At 32.6% G+C, this 9591-nt stretch overlaps 1 non-coding gene across 1 annotated transcript; it reads left to right on the top strand.

Annotated features, from left to right (window-relative positions):
• The first annotated feature begins 5993 nt into the window (after positions 1-5993).
• LOC126005643 (U6 spliceosomal RNA) lies at positions 5994-6100 on the top strand. The gene has a single exon (XR_007494686.1). It is a non-coding gene; the product is annotated as a U6 spliceosomal RNA (small nuclear RNA).
• The last annotated feature ends 3491 nt before the right edge of the window (positions 6101-9591 follow it).

Genomic DNA, 9591 nt, shown 5'->3' with positions numbered 1-9591 from the left:
ATCTTCTTGTTTAGGAAGGGTCTTCTATACTAAAATCGCAATAGCTTAGATAATAATTGTGTGTAAAAGGGGGCTTGAGAGATAATACAGTGCGTCTATGTTTTCCTTGTGTGCGTCAAACTTGGGTTTGATTCCTGGCACTGCAAGTATTTCCTAAACATTGCCAAACATGATGCCTGAGCACAGAGCCAGGAGTAAGTACTAAAACAATGCCAGTTGTACCCCCCAGACAAAACAAACAAAGTTAATAATGTGTGGTAAAATATAACTTTTATTAATGGGAATAATGGTCTAAAATGTGACTTATAAGATTCCAATAAGAACCCAAATAGCAACTAGTACTTATTTATTATTAATGGTTTGGGTTATGTGATAATTACTCTCCTAAATTTTGGGGCAATATAACTGTATAATAATTTAATTTTTCTAAAAATCACATAAGGTATTATTTTCTAATTACAAATAAAAAATTGAGACATGAAGGTCTTGTTAGAAGTTCTGTAGAGCTATTATTTGAATCAATGCAGTTTATTACCCAAAATTTTGCTTTTGGAAACAATAGTGAAACTTAGGTATTAAATTTTACTCTAACATTTTATTCATTAGAATGTACTTGCATTATTTTATTAAGCATTGTTATTTTGAATTTTAAATTATAAAAGGAGAGAAATATTGATAGTGTTTATGAGTCCTCCAGCATACTATAATTAAGGTACAATTATTAAATAAGAAACCATGCTTCCTATAATCTTGCCACCTTAATAAGATTCCTTTTCTTATCAACATAAGCATTTTCATCTATAACCTGTGATAACAACTTATTGTTAAATGAAATCATTTTGGGTCAAGTGATTTGCAAATAGCTAAAACTGTAATATGTGGAAATGAACCTGACCAATGTAAGAATCTCACAAGGTAAATTGATAGAGCTTATTTGCAAAAACAGTGAAGACTGAATTTACTTTTCACCATGCATTTAACTTAGTTTTATAATTTTTTATTCTTTCATTGAGTTTGTTGGTGGGGTTGGCCATACCCAATGGTGCTCTGAGATTGTTCTTGACTTTATACTAAAGAAGCACTCTGGCAGAAGAGGAACAAATACTGTGACAGGGATTAAATGGGGCTTGGGAACATACAATTCAAGTGCCTTAACCATTATATTTTATCTCTAACCCTTTACACTTTTATTTTTAAACTGTTTTAAGTTGCTTTACATTTGGTTCTTTCCTATAAATTGAATGTACTGTGTTAAATATTTAAACAACTTTTCCTTGTAATGCTCTATTCGATTTTGTGCAAGAGCTAAATATACAAATAAACAGAAATTAAGAAAGCAATACTCCAAATACAATTTCTGATCATCATTAAAGATAAAGTAGCCCAATCCTGATCATTAAGAAAAACTTTCTGTATAGGGATGCCCCCAAATTAGCTCAGAATCAATATAAGCAGAAATTTACTTAAGAAATATAGAATTTTTATGGGGCCAGATTGGTGGCATAAACGGTAGGCCATATGCCCTTGAACGCGTCAACCTAGGATGAACCTCGGTTTGATCCCCTGGGATCCCATATGGTCCCCCAAGCCAGGAGCGATTTCTGAGCTCATAACCAGGAGTAACCCCTGAGCATCACTGGGTGTGGCCCCAAAACCAAAAACCCAAAAAGTAAAAAAAGAAACAGAATTTTAATGCAAGACTCTAACCTTCTAAGTTTGATAGTTACATTATATAAACCAGATACATTGGTGTTGTCATTCTATATTTATTGTTTTATTCTCGTTCTTTTTTCCACATGCATTCCTATGGCATCTGAAGTATTGCTTAAGTTTATTCTGTAATAGCTGAAATTGCTGCATACCTTGAACAAAGCTGTATTATCACTGATCAGAATTCCAGGTACATGGTTTGTCATGTGTTTCTAGCATCCAGTGCAATGACATTGAAGTCCCAAATGAGAGACAAAGTTCAGCACAAATACAAGTTTCCACAGAACTATCTATTAAAAACATTAAAAGACTCATATTAGAATGATATCCATTATTTTTTTTTATTTTAAGCTACCATTTTCTCATCCAAATATTTCTTTTGACAGTTCATAGCTTACAAGAGCTCCCAACAGTGCACATTTGCCTGGTTTATTATATAAAAAAAATGTTTACATAGAAATGTGCAGAAAAAATGAAAAGTTCAATCATAGTATTACATCTGATGGGGGGTGTCTAAAGATAATGAAATTATATACTATTTGCCCATAAAATCAATGTGGTGGTCATAAAAGTAACTATTATCTATAAGTCGGTCCTTTAAATGATGAGAATTTTCTAATTTTTTCCATTTAACTATTTCCTCTCTTGTTCTCATTAATCCTTAAGTTCCAATTCCTCTGAGAAATTTCTTTGTAATTGACAATAAAAGCAAATGACTTTAGACTCAACACTTGGTTGATACCAATACTTCCAACTTGCTGTTTTCATACCTACATTTTTCCATCTTAAGGCTCTTATCTCATCCTGGTGACCTCATTCAATTTAATTCATATTTTTGGACTTGATGTTGTAGTGGAGTTATTCATGAACTAATAATTAATTACTAATAAGTAATTAATAAATCCCTAAATGAATAAATCCCTAATATCAATTTCTTTTATTTTAATGGTGCATAGAAGAAAGAGTAGGAAACAGACCTGATTTCTCACTCTTACATTATGTTTGCAACGAAGTCACAAGAGAAGACCTACTAGTTTCCTGAGCATCGAGAAAAAGATCACTGGTGTCCTTAAATAGCATTCATATACATATCCAGGAATTCACTCTAGTCACAGTAATTTTAATGAACTAACCAATAGTGAACCATTAAGATGCAAACAGTCCATCAACACAAAATGTGTATATATCTGTGAACACTTGATAAAATGTGCAGAATTATAATAAAGCATTTATTGTGGGCTCTGGAATTTACTTATTATCTGGGTATGTACTGTGGTTAATTTACTGCTCTCTGCCTTAATTCTTCTTCATTGGAAAAGAAGAATCATTGATTCTCTGTAGGTTGTTATTCATAGACACCTTGCGCAGCTTTCATTGGCTCTTGCTCTTTGATCCTAAATAGTTTGCGTAGCACATCTTGTTTCCACTGTACAAATAAAAGCTGTTCTGTTAACTTTAACCTCTCTAGCAATAAAGGCAATAAAAGGTGGAATCTCATGCACTATTCAAGTTATCAATAGAACTAGCAAAATAAAATTGGGCCCTATCATCTTTGTTCATTATAAAAATTAAAAATGGTTATGTGCTGAACATACAAGCTGCATTTAAGAATTTCCTCTTTTTGTTTTAGGAAAAAACAAGTTCTAATACATTTCTCATAAAATAACTCTTACAGCTCAATTTTTAAAATAGTATTTCATTTAGTTCATTTTCTCAAAGAGATTGTAACGTGTGAGTCAATGAATGGTCTCGGGAACTATGGATTTGGTAATCATGTTCCAATTTCTTCGAGGTCATTTTTAATCGACACCTTGCTTGCATTTGTTGCTCAAGAACAGATTTATGAACTGTTTGCTGTCAGATCAATGAGCATTACAAGCAATCAGGGTAAAGAGTTACAATGCTCCAATTATTCTTTCTTAGAAATAAAATAATACATGGACTTCAAGTCAGGGTAAAGAAATTATTCGTTTTCTTTTATTTAGATGCTAAGAATCAGACCTATGGCCTTACACTGCAAGAGAGACCTTTTTTCTCCAAGTCACATTCCTCCTAGCCTTTATTTTTTTAGGCCTACCCCAAAACAGAAACTCGCTGGCCAACAGTAAGACTGTCATGATTAAATATTTCCTGAATGTTTCTGCATTTATTCAGACTTTGGTTTGCTAAAAATTCAATAATGTATATGCCCTAAAATATGCTGAGTCATAAATAGAAATCATGAATTAAGGTTGATTTTACAGTTCATTGGAATTTTATACTTCCATAACTTAGACAATGTATATTCTTTATCCAGATGTGAAATTTATTGTTCTTTATGGAACTATTTATATTGAGCTTTGATTTTAAGTCTTATGATGCACTCAGGACTACAATTTTGTACAATCTTTTAACTGAATTCTAAAATATTTTCAATGTCGGGTAGAGTAGTTTTTCCTATTGTAGCATGTTTTGCATCAGGTACATTTAGTCACATATTTATATTTTTTAACAATTGTTATTGTGAGCAAAGTGAATTACGAATCTTTCACAGTAATATTTAAGGTACATATTGACAATAAAGCAGGGCCATTCCCACCACCAGTCTAGTCCTTTCTCCACTTCTATTCCCAGCATGCATCTCCTATCTGTCTCACTTGCCCCCCGAACTGCTAGTGTAACTGTTTCCCTCTGTTTATAGCTTGTTGTAGATTGGGTATTGATTCTTTTGTCATTGACTTTGAGTTTGGTGTTTGAGTCTGATTATTTTTTATTTCCATTCAATGTTTTAATAAGTTTATTTTGACCTGAATAGTCATCTTGACCTTATATGGACTACTAGGCTAAACTATTGAAATTCTTTTCCAGTCAGGATAGATATATTGCTCCTAGTAGAAAAGCATCACCAGGAATTGCACAGAAACCTAGGAATTGAAAGAAGTTATGGTATCAGCATTTATTGGTGAGTTTGATTTCCTCCAAGCAGGCCCACTTATGTGTGCTTCATAACAGAATCACATGGTACTCAGTTTCCCAAACACCTCAGGCCATTTTCTTGCCACCTCACTTCCTCTTTGAGCAATGGTTTTCTCTATATTATTTTTGAACTAATCCCGAGTCATCAAAATTGCAAAACTCAGCCACAGGTATCCCCCTTCCAGAAAGCATTTCCCAGAACTCATTTTGATTTCCCAGTTCCATGTTCTAAAAGCTCTGCAGAAAGCACCACCTATCAATGATTTATGTGTCTCTTTGCTCGGCTACACTGCTAGCACATTTTCCTGAACAACATCCCTCATGAATTATTTAACTCTTTAGGGCCTGCCCATTCCTGGCAAAGCATGGATCTTAATAAATATTTGTTGAACAAATGGGTGTTGGCCATAGAAGCCTGACCTTGCTTAACTGTTACATTTATTGGAAATAGTATTTACAGGTACACCTGTAACCCCTGAAGTACACATGACACACTTTAGGTGTGCTGTGCTGTAGACTTTGTATTTTTCTCTTATACCTCAATTAACAAAAGTGCTCTAAACCACATATAATGTATGTGTTTATATATACATATGTGTTTATATATGTACACGTGTGTTTGTTTATATAGGTATGTGTGATCACATATGTGTATATGTTATATATGTAATGTGCATATGTATGATATATACACATATATAATATGACACATCTATAAAATGCATTTTATAGATGAGAAAGGGGAGGTATTGTTAAAAGAATTTACTTTTTATTTTGTGTTAGAGGCACACCTAGAGTTGTTCAGGGCTAATTCCTGGCTCTGTGCTCAGAAATCACTCTGAGCAGGGGTCAGAGGACCACTTGGGGTCTGGAAATTAAACCTAAGTCAGTCTCATGCAAGGCAAGTGCCATACTCACAACAATTGTTCCAATCCTCTCGAGAAGATACTTGTTTAAAGTCACACAGCAAATTGCTGGAATCAGCATTCTAATTTAGATGACCCAATTCCAGAACGAATAAAAGAAAACACCATATTCTTTTCTTTTTTTTTTTTTTTTGGTGTTGTGACTCAGATTCGAACTGAACACCATATTCTTACCTCACGTAAAACCTGAAAACAAAATTTCTATCACTTTTATTTAATAACTCCTATTGTATTGTCTCTATAGCTTATGTTGAAACTATATTTTAAAAATTCCATGTTTTGTATTTATTTTGTATTCATGTTTGTATTATGTTTATGTATTTATTATATTTACTGTAAATTTAGAAATTTAAGATTGTAAATTTGCTTGTTTGGCCATGGTGTTTAAATATCAATCAAGCTGTGCTCGCTTCGGCAGCACATATACTAAAATTGGAACAATACAGAGAAGATTAGCATGGCCCCTGCGCGAGGATGACACACAAATTCGTGAAGAGTTCCATATTTAAAAAAAATATCAATCAAGCTATATAATCTTCTAAAGAATACTTATCAAATAAAAGTTCAACTTTAGTTAGATTTTTATATACTGTAAATATAAAAGTAAAGTTAGAGTAGTTTTTCTACATTCTGGAAATATGTTAGCCCCCAAATCTATCATGGAAATCAAGAAAAAATTTGGCACTCAACCTTTAGCATAAATATATTAAAGATGAAAAATAAATAAAAGTGATTATATCCTTTATAGAAGATTTATCAAGAAAAATACTTAAAAAAGAATATACTTAAATGATGAATTTAAGCAATTCCTTTAAGAAACAAGTGGCTTATTTTTGTTCAAATAAATTAAATAAATCTATACATTTTAAAGCAATGTTCTATGTAGAAATATCCTTATACCTCCTTTTGAAATTACAGAATAATATAAAATAAATAATCAAAAAGGAAGCTGTTTATAAATTATATGATATAAATTTATATTATAAAATAATATATGTATATATAAAATTCATATCACATGTGATATGATTAATATGATATGGATATTGTACTTTATATTATTATAAATATAAAAGTTTCACCTTTGTTAATTACTTTAATCAAGTATCTATAAATTGATACACATGTGCATTAGCCACAAAAATAACAAGGCTTCTAAGCAAATAATTCTTTAACATGATTTATCAGTTATAATGTTCAGATATTGTTATTTGTCTTTGGATCAATTATACTTTCTTTGACTAATTTTCTTCTCATGAAACAAATTTAATAATATAAACATTTTAACATTAAAATAGAAAATATCTGGGAGCCAGAGAGAGAGTGGAGGTAGGGCATTTGCCTTGCATGCAGAAGGACGGTGTTTCAAATCCGGGCATTTCATATGGTCCCCCGAGCCAGCCAGAAGCAATTTCTGAGAGTAGAGCCAGGAGTAACCCCTGAGCACTGCCAGATGTGACCCAAAAGCCAAAAAACGTAAAATAGAAAATATCGTACTGGTTTCAGGTAAGTTGACCTCATGAATAGACAAGCATTTAAATAATGACAAGCATCTTCCTTTAGTATACTATATTATCTTCTTTGACTTGAATTATGTCCAAGTTTTCATAGCAGACTTTCACATACTGTGTAGATTAAAAAACCTAATCTTTTTTTCTACACAGTTCTAAAGACTGGACATCCAATATAGAAGAATAAGCATGATTGATTTCTGAGGAGACATATTTTGTGGGGGTGGAGAGGGATGCTAACCCAGCGCCACTCAGGGGTTACTCTTCTCTGGGCTCAGAAATCGTTCCTGGAAGGCTTGGGGACCATATGTGATTCCGGAGATAGAACCTGATTCGACCTCGTTCAAGGCAAACACACCACCCGCTGTGTTATGGCTCTAGCTGAGGAAACATTTTTGCATAATTTTCTGGTAGCCACCTCCTTACTGTCATTCATATGATCACTACTCTATGAGATCATATCATGGATCTTGCATTGATTCCCTTTCTTCTCTCACCATTTTGATTGGTGTTACATTTAATGTTCATCTATTTTTGCTGTTGTTGTTTTTTGGTTTGGGGGCCATACCTGGTGATGCTCAGGGGTTATTCCAGGCTATGCGCTCAAAAATCGCTCCTGGGTTGGGGGACCATATGGAACCCCAGAAATCGAATGAAGGTCCATCTGAGGTCAGTGCGTGCAAGGCAAATGTCCTACTATCTGCACCTCCCTCTGGCCCTGTACATATATTTGGTTACATCATCAGGGATAGAAAGCTTCAGTGCTGCAAAGATCTCACTAAGAAGGTAAGGTGTTCTGAGGATTGTACTTAGAGGCTCATGCTTGCAAGCAGAATTCTCTACCACTGAGTCATAAAACCCTTCCTTTTCCTATGTGTTGCATTAAATTAGAATGCCATTTTTATCATAGCTGTTAACTTTTAGTACTTTCTTTAAGAATCATATCTCCAAATGCAGTTAAAATGAGTTTTAAGACTTTGGCACTTGAATTTTAGTATAATCCAATTCAATTTGTATCAGTTAGATTTGGACAAGATGACAATGACGATGATAGTAATTGGATAATAACAGGAAGAGTCTAAATTTGAACCACTCTTGATACGTGAGGTCTGGGACAAATTGCCTCCTGCTTATCCCACAGAAAGCTTTTAATTGGTCACGATATTTTCATTTTATTAGTGTATTTATTTGTTTGCTTTACTCTCCATATCCATCATGTGTAAGCATTACATGACTTGATTTTTTTCTAACAACTGTATAGTAATCCATTGTGAGATATTCTACATGTCACAGCAATTTACATGACTTAGTTTCTTCTTAAAATTAAATAATATTTTATTGTGTTAGAATACCACAGTTTCTTTATCTGATAATCTATCTTGGGTATTTATATAGTTTTCAAATATTGACTACTGTGTATAGTGCTGCAATGAACAGGACTACTTACTTTTTGAAAGTGTTTTGGGGCACTTGGGATAGATGTCAAGAAGTAAGATTATTGAGTCATATGAAAGCTTAACTCTTATTTTTAAAAATTGTCCATAGAAATTTGTGTAGAGAACTGAATTTCTCACATCCCCACAAATAGTGGCTGAAGATTCCTTTTCACCCGCACCCTCCAAGCACTGATTGTTTCTACAAATTTTATCTGTTCCGTCTTATTTCTATGAAGCAATATATCATTGTTGTTTTTATTTGTGCTTCCCTTGAAATGATCAAGAGCACTTTTCATATACTTATTTCCCATCTGTATATCTTCAATGAAGAAATATCTGTTCAATGACTTTAGAAACTATTTTAACTTCTAGTCATTAATGAGAATCCTACCTCCAGTACTTCATCAATGGTAACTTCCTTGACAGTATCCATAGATTTAATTTTCTTTATTTTGAGGTAATTTGGAGCCTGATTACTACTATATATCATGAAGTAAGGTATTAAGAATCTCAAGGAAAGTGAGAAGAGTGGAATCTTTGTTTGGACACACAAGCAACTTTAATCATGCCAAGAATGCTGATTCAATGGCTTTATCATTGCTGGAATGTTTGCAAGCAGACATCACTTCTTCATTTGAGAGAAAGTGTAAAATGTCTAAGATTTTAAAACTAGCTATAGCAGAATAGACTCTTGTTTAAATAAATTGAATATTACATACAATTTTTATAAACAAGATTTATATAAATAGAACATTAAAAATTGAGACTTAAGTATCTCAGAAAGCAGTAATGATGAATTCATTTTACACAAATAATTTATTCATTATATAAACCTAGTTCCATGATTAGATTACAATATTTTTATATTTTTATGATAACTGCTTGCTGTCTCTTTAGTTATGATGCTAATTTGTTATTTCTTGTAATATTAACAACTCATTGCATAAAATGAACAGTAAGATAATTTTACAAATGTCTTCAAGAAAATATTGAATTATGGTGAATGACTTAAAATGATTTAGTTTAGTAAACTTCCATTTTCTTCTCAACTGT

Source organism: Suncus etruscus, chromosome 3 (genome assembly GCF_024139225.1).
Source record: "Suncus etruscus isolate mSunEtr1 chromosome 3, mSunEtr1.pri.cur, whole genome shotgun sequence".
Lineage (NCBI taxonomy): Eukaryota > Metazoa > Chordata > Mammalia > Eulipotyphla > Soricidae > Suncus > Suncus etruscus.
This window is presented reverse-complemented; position numbering and strand designations above follow the sequence as displayed.